At 39.1% G+C, this 17,045-nt stretch overlaps 1 long non-coding RNA gene across 1 annotated transcript; it reads right to left on the reverse strand.

The window, feature by feature from the left end:
• Window positions 1–5,472: 5,472 nt before the first annotated feature.
• Window positions 5,473–16,825, reverse strand: LOC138108919 (uncharacterized). Its single transcript, XR_011150122.1, has 4 exons — window positions 16,727–16,825; window positions 11,187–11,278; window positions 9,764–9,872; window positions 5,473–6,403 (listed from the first exon to the last, which is right to left on the reverse strand). It is a non-coding gene; the product is annotated as an uncharacterized lncRNA (long non-coding RNA).
• Window positions 16,826–17,045: the final 220 nt, after the last annotated feature.

Here is a 17,045-nt window from a genome sequence, read left to right on the forward strand (position 1 = left end):
CTTATAAAACTTTTTTATGGACTCATAAAATAGCAGTAAAAACATTCCTCTCAGTATAACCTGCTAAACTGCAAAAAATTTTTAAAGTGAAAATAATTTTTAAGATTTGAGCTAGTGAAAAAAAAAAAACAAAAAAATAACAACAAAAAAAAAAAAAAACAAGAAAACTTTTATTTATAGGACAATGCTGGAACATTCTATGTTTCCAGGATATAAGGCAGCCAAAAGCTAAGCAACACTGCATATGCACTTTTCCTAAAAATTTCAAGGAGATAATTCAAGGCTTAATAACATAATTTAATATTCTCAAAGACATTCCTAATCTATATTTTTCCTATCTTATTACTTATTAGCATTTCACAAAATAAATTATACTCCATCTTTGCCCAGGTTTGGGGTCGTTGTTTGACAGTGTAATTCCACCATTCTCCTTTTTTTCTATTTCTTAAGAAAAAAAAAAAGACATCTGCTGCCAAAGGATTTTCCTAATTCCTCCTTTTTCCACATAAATCCTTTTCTTACATGTCTGGGAATTACTATCAGTATAGGTTTACCTCTGAATAGGGACACTGATGATGGTAGTAATAGCAAGAATAACGAGTAAAAGGCTAATGAGAGGAAGAATCACTACCCTGAGAGTATTTCACAGTTTGAAAATATTGTTCAGATGTTGAACTAGTTTCATCTTCAGAATATTTTTTTCTTTTTCACTGTTACTACATCAGGGAGCTTTATTCCTGATGAGATATTTTTATGTCTTAGTTAATAAAGCTTCATGGCTCTCCTTTCAGGTATCTATAGTAACTTCTCCTTCCCACAGACATAAATCATCTCCAGCTTTATCTCCCCTTTTATTTACATTGGCAGGAGCACTTGTTTTGTAATTTTGCAGCGTCACTTTAAATGTTGTATCATGACTTTAAAGGATGAAGCAGGAATGAAACCTTCAATTTCTGAGCATTAGATACAAAGTTGTTCCTATAAAGAACTTGCATTTTTTTATTGGCTCTCCCATACCGGTTGTTTTTTAAGAACAGTGGATGAGGAGGCATCAAGGGGACAGAAAAGGGGGTGTTTGGAGCTTTATGTGTAATTTAAGACCTTTGCAATGCTGTGGCAACCATAGCCTCCCAAAGGATAGAGATATGAAGGGACAGGAGCATCTTCCCCATGAGAGGCTGAGAGAGCTAGAACAGATCAGCCTGGAGGAGAAAAGGCTCGGGGAACCTTATCAATATCTAATGGAGCAAAGGAGATTCTTCTAGTTGGTGCCCAGTGACAGGCCAAGAGGCAAGGGGCACAAACTGAAATCCAGAAAGTTCCTTCTGAAACATAACAGAAACCTGTTCTGCTGTGAGAGTGATCAAACACTGGCACAGATTTTCCGGTCAATTGGTAGGGTCTCCATCCTTGGAGATATTCAAAACCCAGTAGGACAAGGTCCAATCTGCTCTAGCTGACTCTGCTTGAATAAGAGATTGGACTAGGCAATCTTCAGAGGTGCCCACCAACCTCAGCTACTCTGTGATTCTGACATTCCATGGAAGAAAACATTACCCAGGCCACAAATATTTTGCAGAGATGCCCCCGTGGACCTTTTGGCTTTGTCAGTTCTCAGTGCTGATGGGATGAGAGCAGGTGCAGAAGTCTCTTTTCTTCCCTGATCATGGTTTCCTGGCTACTTCCCCCCAGAGATAAGTAACTGAATCTCCATTCTGTAAGTTCTTATGCCTGTGATAAACTATCAGAGGAGATATTCACATAAAACCAGCAGTGCCACCGATGTGGTTAGAACTCAAACATACACAAAACATGTCTGGAATATAAGATCTCTAAACAGCTTTTTCTTTTGAGTCCTACTGGTGCTTTTGGTGGTAGAGCTCTCAACCACTGGAATGCAGAAATTACCATCTCACTTCACTGCTCAGCAGCCATCAGATGACGATAGCACCACCACTCCAGGGAATTCAGCATCACTGCAAGCTTCTGTAACTTCAGCTCTTTGGAAGCTTTGAGTTTCAGGCCAGCCATAAATCTCCAGTCAAACAATCACCATCAGGTGCTGAAGAAACAGGAGAAGGTTTCAAAGGCTCTCTGGTGCCAGGACATCCAGCACACTGAAAGGAAAGGAGAGTGTAGAAAAGCTCAGGTCTTCCTGACATTATTTTAAAAAGCCATTCAACTGTCAAGCATGAGAGAAGTACAGTATTGTAACAGCCAGCACTCTCAACTCTCAGGGGAAAGAGTACCTCAGTGCTTCATTACATCTCCAGGTACACCATTAGCTGAGCCCCCACTAAAATACCTGCCCTTCTTAATTTAGTCCTTCAAGCAATCAAAACTGAAAATGATGCAAAAGATTCTTTTCTTTAAAAAAAAAAAAAAAAAAAAAGAGGAGGAAAAGAAAAGGGTCCATTCACCTATAAAATCATTGATTGTTTCTTTCTGGTTATTAAGTAAAAAGTGATATAAAGTGTTGCAATTGTATGTTAAACATTTTTTGGGATTCATTATAAATGAACTTCCATGAGAGTATCAGATGATTTCATGATCACCAGATGCCTAAGCAGTGGCTGGAAGCAGTTAACACATCCTACTTATTGCAGCACTTCAGTACCTTCAGGTACATCAAATAGGAACTGGATCTGGTATTTCATATACCTTAGATAGTCATATCTCAGTTACTGAGCTATATGGTAAAGGAAGTAAAATATAACCTAAGGAAATTCTGTGGAATGTCAGTCTGGGAACAAGGAAGACTTCTCCAACCACAGTTCTTTGAGTGGTAGTAGTCCTCTTAAATACTACTCATAGGTTTAGTTTCATTTTGGGTGGCAGGGAAAGCTAGATTGCAGACTTTTTCAATATACCACAAAAACTGTATGCTAAAAAAATACATTTGGGGTACTAGCCAAGATCAGATAATAAATTATGGGCAAAATTAAATATAGTGCCCAAATGCAATCCATTTTAGTTACTGGCTCACAGAGGAAGGCTGGCTGGAGGCTTGCAGAATTCCCCTTATCAGACCACTGAATCATTCTTGTGTGTCACCTCCAGGGAAGATTTAGACAGAGTAAAGACAGTGCAGTCAGTATTTAACCCATTTAGCTTTGCATGCAGATGGATACAAATATCCCATTATTATGCCACTTCTCTTAATTGTCATCATATCTGACCACTGCACAACTTGTGGAAGCTAAACTAAAAGGATTAAAGGATTTTAACTAGCTTTCTTTAACCTAAAGATTTATCCTTTACAGAAAATGAGTAACATGCAAGAAGAGTCATGCCAATTGCCAACACAAATATGTCTTATTTTTCCCCTACATCTGCAAACTCTAGCAGAATTTCTTGCATGAAAAAATGTCAGTTTTAAGTTCCAGAACAAGAAAAAATTACTGATTCGGTCCATCTCCTTCAGAGATCATTGCTCCCCTGTTATAAGGGATTTTCAGAAACAAAAATGAATGCTAGGTTGTAACTAAGTCAGTATACTCTTCCTGAAAAGGGAGAAGTCATCAGCTGCTATTTGAGAATTTAAACAACCCATCAGCTGGGTTGCTTTATTTGCAGTTTTCAGCTTTCCTTCAGCCACTTGCTGCTAGCAATCCTGTAAATGTTTGGCATATGTTTGACACTTTTTAAAAACAATTTTTTAAGAAGCCCCTCCACTGAAATATTCGTCTTGATGGGTTATGAATTATTCATTGTTAAATTGTGACACCTGCATTTAACTGCAAATCCCAAATTAATTGGAAGGACTCCACAACGGTGCTTGCTTTTCTGCTGTGCTGCTTAGCAGTGATGTTAAACTAACTCAAAAGCTCCTTTAAAGGGATCATGACCTGCTTCCAACATCAAAACAATGGAGTAAAACAAAAGCAGCCTGATAGCTGCATGACACTAAGAGTTAAGCCACACTTAGAACCAAAATCGTGGACTCCAGTTCTCCAGGCAATCACACACGTGTTTTACTTTAAACGAGCCAGTAGTGCTATTGACTTGCATCACTTAGAGGTACTGAAATATTGTACACATGCTTGAGAGAAATTCTTACTGAGCTTTTTCCTTAAAAATGTGTCCGCCCATTTCTACTGACACTCACGGATCAAAATCTGGGCAAATAAGGATGGGAGGTATTGCTAAAAATCCTCACTGCCAGCTGAAAGCAGTGAACACTCACTGCAAAACTTCAATTCTGTTACAGTAGACAGGAGCATCTGCTTTCAAAATGAGCTTTTCTGCCTACAAAGGCTACAGGGATGAGTAAAGAATATCCCAGACTTTTTGTTCCACATGCACTTTCTATTATTTATGATCCTAATTCGTTGTGATGTGTCATGTTAATGCAAGGGTATTACTTTCTCTGTGTATAATAGAATCATAAATATTTGTATATAAATTTATATATGTTATACATCTTGTAGGTAGAGACTTATACTTTCTTAGGTCAAAATGGCACACACATGACCTTTTTATTTTTTTTTTTTCAAGGTAATATGAAAATATTGGGCAATTTAACTGACTGAAACAATCTCAGTCGTGTCCGACTGAATGGCTGCCCACCTCTTCATGTGGAAATAAAAGCTCTTGTTAAAGTACAGATGAATTACTTTACTTAAACCCTGTGAGAAAAAAAAAAAAAAAAACAAAGGGTATTTTAGCTGTGCATTTGTTTATTAGATCCAGATGTACATTAACTGTCCATAGTCAGTTTTACTAATAAATCATGCCTGAAGGATTTTGTTTTGCAAGATGGCAAGAGAAGAGTGCTGTTGTTTGTTTTGTTGTTGTTGTTGTTTTCTATCACTGTTGATTTATTTGTTTTGTTTTGTTTTGTTTTGTTTTGTTTTGTTTTCCATTTAGGACCTCCTGACAACAGTGGTACAATATTCGAGCAGCTTGTAGAACAGAAGTGTGAGTTGTACCAAGAGCCACAGCTGAAACGTCGGCAGCATACAGAACAGAATGTGCAGACCTTGTGCAAGGGAGGACTAAAAATAGATAAAAACCAATTCCATACATGGCTCTGCTGTTTTGTTAACACCTACCTAGTAACTGAGACAAAAATGTACTTATGTGTGTTCCTCAGTGCACATGCAAAAGCAGCAGCTTCCCAGCCTGCCTGCAGCTGCATTTAGTAGAAAACCCAAATGTCATCAACTCCTCACTCTTATCCCCTGTGCAAGATGAGCCCTTCCATAACTCTGCATTTTTCATAGCTTTCCTATAAAGGGAACTCACCTATCCTGCTGTCCCACATAAACCCCAAACAAGATTAGCTATGTTGTTTGAGCCATTTGTCCATGGAAATACACGCTCATTTCACTTCCTAAAAATGTTAAGGATGCAAGGAATACTTATCTCCTGCAAAGTGCTTAAGTGACTGTTTCAGGGAATTTGCAGTCCTTGTGACAGCAAGAGAGAAGGCTCTGTGACATCTTGCAGGACTGGGCTTTATGTCATTCTATTGTAAGCTCTCTTGTCTTTTCAATGATAAACTTTCTCAGAGGATGGAGTGGGCTTCTCACAGAGAAACACACACACAAAGCCCCTTATGTTTACAGCATTTTTTACATGTATAGCAACATTCCACAAGCATCATGTGGTTATACAGAGTATTTCTTACCCACGTTTATTAAATAAAACCTGACATTTGAGATGCTTAGAAGGTATTATTCCTATTTTGAAACAGACAACAGTGATTTTTCCTAATATACACAATTTTTATGACAACCACTTGTGCTCTAACTGAATTATGGTCCAGAGCTAAAGTCATAATTTTATTGAAACCTTCTCCTGCCCTGGAAACATACTTTTTCTGAACATTTTGTGATGTATTTACAGCTTTGGAGGAATTTTTTTTCCTTCTCTTTGACTGCTCTTTCAGACAGATTATCAGTTTTTCACTCTCTTGCCTCTGTTCTACTGGCAACAGAAATTAATAGGCCACTTAATGAACATGATATATATGGAAGACAATGACTATGACAACAGTTCCTACTGCCCTGCATTTCTCAGCTCCCAAGATTCTTCCTTCACACATGCTGTGTAAAGACTGTTGGGAGTGTGGAAGCAAAATCTGAGCAAAGGTGCTTTATTTCTCATTTGCCTTTGTTGAAGGCCTTTATACTTGGACACAACTAATTCCCTAGCATTAAACTGACTTTTACCAGCAGCATTTGGCTGCATTGCTGCCATGACATAATGTGAATCTCTGCTTCTAGAGCTGAAATTCGTCCTCGTAATCATGAGTAAAATCTAAGCAGCATCAGCAATGCTGAAGATCTGTATGATCTGTGTAGATCCTGGATGTCCTTGCTTGAATCAGCCATGCCATGCTCACACTGGAAAAAGCCATCACGTGGACTGTTTCATGTACAGAACAGCTGAGGTTTTCCTGTTGATGAGAAAGATGAGTTTTCAGTAAGAGTGGCTCATGTTTCATCATTTTTAATGAGAAACATTAAAACTAAAGAGAACATGAGAGGATAGAGCTGCTTTAGACATAATTTAGGAGCTTTGATATGGCATAAATTATGGCACATGCAAGTAGTCCAAGGATTAAAGGTTTAATCCAGAATTGCCATAGGACCTGGCCTGACTCCTCTCCGTGACTTTCCTGACAGGATGATGAACTTCCTGAGGAGGAAAAACTCTTCTGAAGGCAGCCTTACAAAAGCCAAATCTTCTCAGAGAGTCCTCTCATGACTTCTGCATTGACATTTTTACAAACCCATCACACTGGGGGTTAATGGTGAACGAAGTCTTTGCACACAAGCAGCTGTGAGAGAAAGGGAGCTGAGCTGGTTAAACTACAAGTACAACTTGCAGAAAGAGAGCAGCATAAGTGCAGCCTGCTTTTTTATTAAAGAAAAAAAAAGCAAAACCCCACAAAACTAAAAAAAAAGTTATTGTAATCCAGGTCAATGGGAAATTAAACATATTGCAGAAAGTAAAAGAGTCTGCTTTGCATAAGTTGGCTAAGGATGGAGATAATAATAATACAGAGATATTTTCTGATGGAAAATTCTTCAGTTTTATCTTTTCCTGAGCTCTTTGATTGCAACAGTAAAAAGAAATAAAAGTAAGTATATCCACTCACTGAGATAATTTGAAAACAACTATTTTTCCCGAGAAGTAAAACATCCTTCCAGTACGCATTTGCAGTCCTGTATTTTAGGACTGTTTCTCTGGCTTTTCTATAAATAACAGGTGCTGACTATGCCTGCAGCTTGTGTCAAGCACTCAGATAGGTATGGCCATTAACAGTTTCCCAGGCTGCTTAGGAAGCAGGGTTGATAAGTCAAACAGGACTTGCTGGTTTCACGCTGTAGAAATAAAAACATGTAGGCAGGGCAAAGAAAATTGAGACTTGCTAGGTATCATGTTTGACCCCAACCCTTCTTTTCAAGGCTTTTGACATGTCACTGTTTATCTCCCTACTTCATGCTGCAAGGAAACTTATTTACAGCCTCGTGGCCCTTTGCACCATGTCTCTAAGTACAACATATTAATTTATGGGCATTCCAGGAATCTCTGTGCATCTAGTGAAATCCACATGGAACTTTCCGTGCCCATATTCCATCACATTTTTACATGAGCACGTGGCTTTTAGAACAGATCCTGCCCATAATTTGGGGCCCTCCTTCTTCTCTGATCCAGCCATCAGATGGATTTTTCATTAATAGGGCCCTAAGACTTTACACTTGACTTTGGAAAAAGAGCAGGCACTGGTGCCAAGTTTTGAACTGTGCAGTTATTGCAATGCAGTTTGTTGTGTTACACACATTCAAATACATAATTCCGGGAGAAGCCTGTGCCCAGATCCAAAACTGGGCCTCTGTGGGCAGCAGGCTTTACTGTGCATGTGGCAGCACCAGTCCTGGGCACGTTGTTGTGGATAATTGATGGCTCAGGGCTGATATTTCAGTGTGCTGGAAGTGGAAATGCTGGGGCATTTCTTCACCCAAATAAGTAGTGAGTTATGATGCACGCATGCCTTGGCAGAGTGCCTTAGTTTTAGTCATTTAGCACAAAAAAAACCCTTCCTTTTTGTCTAAGGTTTCATTCAGCTGCCTTCTAGCTCCCTTTATGGTAACATATTCTTACCCATCAATGCCCAGCCTTAGCAGAAAGGAACATTTTCATATCAGAAATTAATTTCAATTAACTTCATTCGCTGTGATTCAAAGATAGCAGGAAAATGGAGAATACTGCCAAGTGACTATCACTAATCCCTTGAAATGTCATTACACCTTCCTCCACAGGATCTTTGGGCCTCATTAGGACCTTCAGTAAAGCCTATGATCAAGTGCATCACATGCTCATGAAGCACTGATGGGCATCTTTACCATTAAGTAGGCACTGATACACCTTTGTGGAAACCCTGTCCTCTACAGTCTCAGAGTAACAGACAAATTTTCTGACAGAAGAAACTCGAAATACAGAGAGTTAAGAAACACACAGGAAATCCTTTGACACAGCCAAGATAATTCCTACCATGCAGTAACCTTGCATTTCTTTCCTCAAAGTTAAACTGGTTTTTATAAATGAATTCTACTTGAATAGAGTTAAAAAGCTTTCTCCAGGGTTGATATACCACTTATCTTAGAGGCTGGTCTGTGCAGTGCCTGAGACATGGGACATCATGAGATAAATAAATGCATTGATGATAAACTAGGAGGAAGGTCTGTATCTCCTATTTGGTACCTAGCAGAGCTGTGCCTTGGTCTTGTGTTGGAACTGGCCATTCTTCTGCAATTATTTTCTGACAAAACCATTCAAACAAACCCTTCTCTTCTCTGCATCTTGACAAAAGGGCTGAACTGCCACCCACCGAAGCTGAAATTGTCAAATCATAAGAGGTTTGGGCATTACACATTAAAACTTGCACCAACCTGTCAGTGCTTTGAAATGCAGCCCCAGAGGGACCATTCCCAGAAGTGAGTCAACATCCTGAATGTCCCTGGAGATGGTAGAGAGCCAACCAATGCTAGCTGTGGTGATGGTTTATTTCACATACACTCCAGAACTTGCCGGCAGCAAGGCCAAAACCATGGACTTGTTTAATTCAATCTTTATTATCTGTTTATCATTATAAGCAGTTACAAGATATGCATCATTGCAGCATCTGGACACAGTTTGCAATGACATGGACTGGAACTGCATCCACTGGCACTGCTAATATTGCTAAGAATTTGTTGTATTCCCGCATTGTTTCTATTGTCTTGTACACAATCTGAAACCGCTGCAAAGACAGACTTCGTCACAGGGAGCTTAAAGGATGGACAAGCAAATTTTTCCAAGTGGTACAACAAGGCATCATTGAGTTTAGCCCTAGTTTTTTGGGGTTTTTTCCAGACTTTTAGCATTAATAAAAGCACAATTCAAACTAATGGATTTACTCTGTGAAGATCAAGGACAGCAATAGACTCGGCCTTTGCATAAAGCTGAGAATGGAGCAATTTTTTTAATACTTACACAGCACTGATTCCCCAAAAGAAAACCATATGTCAGGCATCAGGATGTAATGTATATTCTTTTAGAGTAGACACATCTTGATATATGCAACTAATGGATATTTCACTTTACCTCCAGGAATTGCAGTTTATGTTTCTGAGTAACTCCTGAGTTACACATATTCTGAAAACTATGAAATAATACTGCCTGCAGCCATGGCGGTGTGGAGCTCTGAAATCAAATGTCCACTGTTCCTAGACCACTAAGATCTAATTTCATTATTTTATTGAAAACTTACATCGGGACTTCCAGTGTTTTCCAGTGAATATGGTGGATGCTCTACATGAAGCATTTCAGAGAGCTGGTATGGCTGATTCAGGCTGGGAAGGCAAGGCCAAGATGCTGTTCTGTGGTAGAAAGAGAAGTAAAAGAGAAGTAAAAGGGAAGTGACCAACTGTCAGATTTAAGATTTCAAGGCTGAAGTTAGGCAGCAGAGGTGAAGTCTTTCTGAACGTATTTTAAAACTTCTGTTGAAGTGAACAGTTTTATTAGATTTCATTGTTTCATGGTGTGTGATGTCACTAGAAATTTCAGATGTGAGTATAAAGTGATTCCTTTAAATTTAGAGAAAAACTTTTTCCTTATGCATTAGCTATTTTTGACTGGATATCATCCTGGACTACACACATTTGGACATTCTTACATCCCAGTAAAACATTTGTGCGTTGCAATTTTAGAACCTCACATACAGCAGGATTTCACTGCTAAGGTTCACTTGCTGTCCTCAGAAAGCACTTAAATGTGTTCCCTTTAAGTATATTGGTATTTCTCACAACTCCCTTAAGCCAAAACAAATAGTATCTTTAGATTAAAAAGCAAAACAAGATTCAAACCTTCTGTGGTTTTCCTTAACTCACAAGAATCTGAAAAAAGGATAGTGGAATTAAGCCAATCCATAAGATCTGCTTTTGTCCTGTAAATTTTCCAGCTAATATCATGAATTGCAAATGGAAAGCTGATCTTGGAGGCTGAACATCCTGAAAGAGACAACTAGCAATAAAGTGGAAAAGACAGGAATTATCTGCAAAAATACTGTGTTCAGATTTCCAGGAGTCTGTTCACAAGGAACAAAAGTCTCAAAAGCAGGTGATTTGGACAGCCTGACTCTCTGGGGATATCCAACAGGGCTGGTGTGTCTACCAGAGGTTAGCTGTGCCTGTGTGTACAAGGAACAGTCAGTTCTTCCGAGCCCTGGCATCCAGGCATGCCCCACTGCCAGAAAAGGCTCCTGTTGCAATGTGGATTGCATCAAAAGGTCCAAAGTGGGTCTCACCACTGATCTTTCAAGCTATGAAGCTGCATTTCTCCTCACTCCATACTGTTAGCTCAGATACTAATGATGCACAGAAGTGAATCTGTGCCCCAGGATTCCTCTAATCCTTTACACTGGGCTCTGTTGTGAAAGCAGTGCAGCAATTAATAAATGGAGGTTTGGGGCTGCTTCTTCTGTTAGGTGCTGAAGAAGCTCCCGTTTATCTCCTACTGAAAACAAATTCCTAAACACTTGTAGAAGTGTTTGGACAGACATGGATTATCTCACCTGTTGTACTACTTGTTAGATACAAGGCTTGGGTTTTTGACTTACTTTTAAAAATAGTAAGAAATAGCTGGTTTTTTTCCTTATTTTCAGTGTCACTTGAATCATAGGAATAAAAACTCACAGGAAATAATTTGTGAAGAAGGTGAGAAGACTGGTTTTTTTAGTACAGCTCTTTTCTCATTGCAGACACGTGCAGCTGAACCTCTTCAAACTCTGCTTAAGAAAAAAACGGATGTGCATCAGTTATATAAAACTGATATCCACAACAGAAAACCTCATGTGTGCTTAGGACAAATCTTGTCAATGTCTACCTGAGAACAACAGGAAGAAAAGTGAAATGGATGTGAAAAGTCCAAGTGCTTTACATCACATAACTTCAACAGACACAGGTACTCACACACAAACATGTACCACCACATGAGACTTTCAAAGCACAGTTAAACAAGCATTATTTTGCATAACCTAAGCAAAATTTCTGGATGTATTCTGCTTTCCAGAAATCCAGCTGACTCTGGTATTTTGTTAGTGGGTAGTGACTGCAAGCAGGGGATTTGAGTATATATTTATTTATGTACAACCATGTCATCTGCTGGATGGTTCATTATTTTTCTGGCAAAAGGACCAATTGAATGGAAAGAGTAAAATGCATGAATGAATGTATGACCTGCCACTGTTTTATTTTCCTCACGGTGAAAAAACCAGGCAGTGACACAGAAATCCTCACCCACATCATGTCAATGTCCTACTTTGGTCTCACTGTTGCCAGTATGACCCCAGTGCTAACATTTTCCTGAAAAATGGACTAAGCTGAAATAGCTCTTTTCATATTTACATATTTATAATTTTATCATTTTTATTGTATAATTGCAATCTTTTTTAATAAAATGTACTCTAAGAATTGTTTGTGTTGCTTATTAAAGCCATGTTTTGCTTACAGCATTTTGCAAGAGCTCAGGTTACACAGTGCACTCTTCTTTCCTCCTTTTTAAGGAGGTGGTGTAACTTGGGGGAAGCAACATAGGCCCCATTTGAAGCCTGGGTTGCTATGGCAAATTCACATTTTGATTCAATGGTATTGTAAATAATAACATGGAATTTTGTGCAAATAGCTAAAATGAAGGTTAAACAAACCTCTCAAATACCCTTAACTTGGGGCAAGATGCTTTTTTTCTGTCAAGCCTCACAATTCCCAAGACCTCTTCCTGTACAGCATCCATGTGCATTTTTAACTACATTTTCACACTGTTGGTTGTTCTGAACTTGGCTCATGGACAGTTTCTGGAGAAACTGCACAGGAAGATTCTTTGGCCTTGTTGAAGATGAGTTTTATGAAGAGGCAGGTTCCAGACACCATCCAAAGTAGCTGAATACTTTCAGGTACTACCTAATATCTGAGTAGACAGTCAGCTCTCCCTGACACATGATACAGATGTGTGCTGAGGGTTGAAGAAAACTCTCCAAACCCCATCAGCTCCAGTAAAACCTGAGCTGCTATCAACACAGCCAGCCTGATTCATCTCTTTATGGATTTATCAGTCTGGACAAGCACATGGCTCTTTGGTCTTGCCCCCAGTCTGATGTAGCACTGGAGGGGTCTTTGTCTTCCAAACTGAGAGGAGACTTGTGGTGTTTAAAAAACAATTAGCAATAACAAAAGACATATCCCAGGGCACTCACTTATTTGCTCTTCTTGCACCAGAGGTCAGCTTGTTTCAACAAGCATATTTTCTTTGTTTCTTTGTCAATATTTAGCACATATCAGGGAGAACAACGATGGTTTGCAGAGAGTGTTGTATCCAAAGAATAATGAAAAGATGTGAATTGTGGCAGAGGAAACATCAATATACTCTGAAGTAAGAACAGACCATACTAATTACTATTGCCCTGCCTGCAAGGTAGCAGAGGAGAGGGCAAAAATTTGGCTGTGAAAAAATTTGGCTACAAGTCTTCACTGCATTCACCACTGTGGGATCTTATGCTCCTTATGAATTTCTGGTTTTTTATTTAACAGCCGAAATGTAGACAAGGAGGAAATATTTTTTTCTAAAACACAAAGGTATCAAGTTACCAACAGATCACAGGAATAAAACTGGCAAATCAAATGCAAGCAAAAATTATTCTAAATTAGCAGAAAAATGAATTAGCTTATCTAATTTACCTAATTTCCAAAGCTAAGATCACCTCATGCCCTTCTGTGTAGCAGAAGATTGAGACTGAAGGGCTCTTTTCAGGATGCAATGCCAGGAAGCACTAGGCTACACTCTTTGCTCTGTCTGCTTTTCTCTCTTATCTCACTTTTTCTCTGTCTTTTGGGCTCCTATTCCCACCAGGGACCCAGAGCTGCAGGGGCTTTGTCATCCCAAGAGCAGCCTCCTGGGGAAAGCCAGGAGGGACGGGCTGGAGGCAAGGCTCGACCTCCCACCTCCTCCCATCTGGCCCCATCTGAGCAGCCCTGAGATCCTGCTCCTTCACAGAGATTTCCCAGGATAAATAAACAATGCAGATATTGGCAACAGAGCTGCAGAGATGGTGGTAGCTCAGAATTTCTGTCTTTTGGGAATGAAGCTATTTTTAGACCTGTGTTTAAGGTATGCCAGAATTAAACATTATATTTAATTTCCATACATCTTGAGTGATGTTTTGTAAGCTGCATTTCTAGAGGAATGAAATGTTAAATCAAATTTAAGCTCTCAGTATATTGTCTTCCTACAGTTTTCATTTTCTCTCATATTTTACTCTGCCACAGCTAGCTTGTATCATTTATGGGAATAAAATAAAAAATATAACTTTTTTCAAATAATTGTAAGTATTTTAATAGTTTGAAATCATTCAAATAATTTCAGCTGTCATGTGGCATGTGATTTAGATACCATAACTTATAACTCCTCTTTCTTGTTTCTTTTTTTTAATTAAATTTCAGTTACAGTACCACTTAATGCAAACTGAAATATGAGTTATTTTCAGCCCTTGTTGCAATACTTTAAATATGAAGAAAAGAAACAAAATAAGAAAACCAAATTATCATAATGTTGTCAATCTTCCCTGTACAGATTTCCCTTCAGTCTGGTGTTCCTCCTTATTTTTTCCCAGAAACTTCTGTAGTCCTTCTGGTGTTTGTTTTTTTTGCTGTCATTCCCAACTGCCAAACAACACAACATCAGTTATGCTGGGGGTGTTTCCCCAACAAAAATTACAAATTACTACTTCCCCTATCCCTCCTGCCCCATGCTTCTAACAACACTGATTTACATAAGGAAAGGAGGAAAATTTTATCTGAGGGAAACTGTCTCTGATCTGAGCATAGCCTCAAGAGAAGAGAATAAAATGTTGGGTCTTTGTCAGCCCTACTGTCTTGGATCAACCTCTGCTATGAAAGCTCACACCACTACTATTGCTGCAAAAAAAGTTTCTCTTCTTAATATTGTCAAGACCTTTTCTCAAATCTTACTGATTTCAGGCCAGCTGCCTTTTCTCTATCAACAGTGGGTTTTAAATCTCTGCAGGTCTGACCACCTGCAGAAGCCACTAGCTGTGGAAGCTGGGAAAAATAACAACAAGTACACTACATTTCCCATGATTTAGTTCCAAAAATCTTGCACATGTGGTTAATTTAAAGTGTGTGTGTATTCTCAGTGGAATCAACAGGAATATGCAGATGACTAAAGGTAAGCAGATGTGTAACTTGTGGGATCCGGGTCTGAAATTAAGACAAGCTTCAAGAAGTGAAAGCTGCAACAGAAGGGGAAATCAAAAATGACAGCAGCAATAAACAGCAATAATATCATGGAGTCAGCCTAAGACACGTGTGTGTCATGAGCATCACTACATTGCATTTCAAATTCAAAAAATAAAAGTAACAATGAATTCCAAATCAAAAATAATTTTCTCTTCTTAGAGGGGGATACCTAGAGGCACAGGGGCTAACTTGTAAGGATGGAGTCAAATGAGGAGAAAGCACATTTTTAGAAAGGCTGTTGAAAGATAACCCTTCAAATACCATGCTCACTATACAATATAGAAATAACACCTCAAAATGTTAGAGACCTGCAGCTCCATAACAAAGGTGTTATGGAAGTTGTGTGAGAGATGAGCAAACAATCAGGAAGAGGTGAATTTGAATTTGTCTTTTGAAGCTGAGGACGAGCAGCAAGCTCCTCAAGCACTGCCAATGATGAGCCAGTGTGAGGATTCAGTGGAGAGGTGACCTTAACCAGAGTGATGAGGAGGGAGGATCACCTATGGCAGATGCATCTGAACGAGCATCAGAGAAGGCAGAGAAGAGGAGGTGACCATTGTCAAAGCCAGAGCAAATAAAGGCATAGGTGAATGTCTCAGCTCTCTCAGCATGAAACTGTCAGACTCAAGAGTACTTAAAAAAAAAAAAAATACATCACTGTAAGATTGAGGATGAATATAATAAGAAATCACCAAAATCTTTTCTTTCATTTTGATTGGAAAATTATTCCTTGCCACTCATCTACTTTTCAGTTTCAATCAGTTTCAACCAACATACAATATATAATCTGAAGGGAAGATTTAAAAAAAAAGAAAACAAGGAGAACTGAAAATGTTGTTAAAATATACCCTGATTCACAGCTTCATTTTGGATGATGATACTGGCCTGAGTGTTTATATAAACATTCCTGGTACCATGCTGGTGTCTCAGAGCTGATGTTGTACCTCCTGTTGCTTTCTTTACAGCAAAAACTCCTCCTCTCAAATGTCCAATCTCCATGCCTCTCTGGAGTCATCCCTTTGTTATTACACACATAGTCAACATCCAAGCACTTAGCAAGAACTAAACACTTAGGTGTCAATATTCATTCTAATAATATTCTAATTATACAAATTGTATTTTTGACATTAAGCACCTGTTTAAAGTCATTTTTCTGACTGAGCACCTATGCTCTCAGGATTAAGATAGTGAGAATGACAGATGACCTCTAAAGACCATGGGGTGACTGGTCTGTGGGTGGTATCTGCGGGTGGTCTGGAAGGGGAAGGAGATAGGAGCTCAGTAAGATTTTCAAAGGAAAAATACTTAAAAGAGAATTTCTCAGCTCAAATTTATGATGTACATTACCTGTGTCTTGAAAGTTTTATGCTGACAGAGTCAGGGTGATTTCTCATGTCTGGCACTCAGTGGGAGCTCTCTGTACAACTTAGAATGGGGCTTTTGCTTAAATATTCATTTTGACACTCACTCCAGCACAGAGATGGAGCTGAGTCACAGCTTTTGGAGTCGTAGCCACATCAGAAAATCCCTACGGTTTGAGGGCAGTTGGACTGATAGTTTTGGCTCAAATCATTGCTGATCTTCTTGTAAACAACTTGGCATCCTTCCTATTTGTACATAGTCAGTGGATGATGTGAACTGGGAGAGAAAATAACTATGCTGAAATAATCCTTTCCCTCCTGTTGTGCATATGAATGAATCTGAGTCTGTCAGAAAGGCAGATATCTGCCAGTACCAGCAGGGAGGTTATTATCTTTGCATATGTTGTTTCCTAAAAAAATCCCTGTTAAGGACCGTTGTGGCAATATGCAGAATTGTGTTAGGATGCATTTGCCCTCTACCCACTGGCATCCATCTGATTTTTTAATTTCCTGGGTCTCTAAACCCTTCCTAGGGGAACAGCATGACACCCCTAAAGAGATTACCTTGAACTGCATTCCATTTCATCAGTACAGGACTGTATTCATCCCAGAACAATGCTGCCAAGCAGTTCCCAAAGCGGTGCACCCATGAGCAGGACCCACATGATGAGACTGCTGTTGATAGCAAAATTAACCAAAGCTGGAGGACTCCGGTCTGTGCTTTCCGGAAAATCTGCCTGTTTTGTGTCCCTGGGTTGCCTCTGTCTTCCCTCAGTACAGACCTCCACCTGAAAAAAGGGCAAGGAAAAAAAAAAAAGGAGTCATGATCTGTGTGTTTTCCAAACTGCCTTATGTCTTAAATGTATCAGAGATAGCAAATGGC

The sequence above is a fragment of the Aphelocoma coerulescens genome, chromosome 4 (genome assembly GCF_041296385.1).
Source record: "Aphelocoma coerulescens isolate FSJ_1873_10779 chromosome 4, UR_Acoe_1.0, whole genome shotgun sequence".
NCBI classification, from domain to species: Eukaryota; Metazoa; Chordata; class Aves; order Passeriformes; family Corvidae; genus Aphelocoma; species Aphelocoma coerulescens.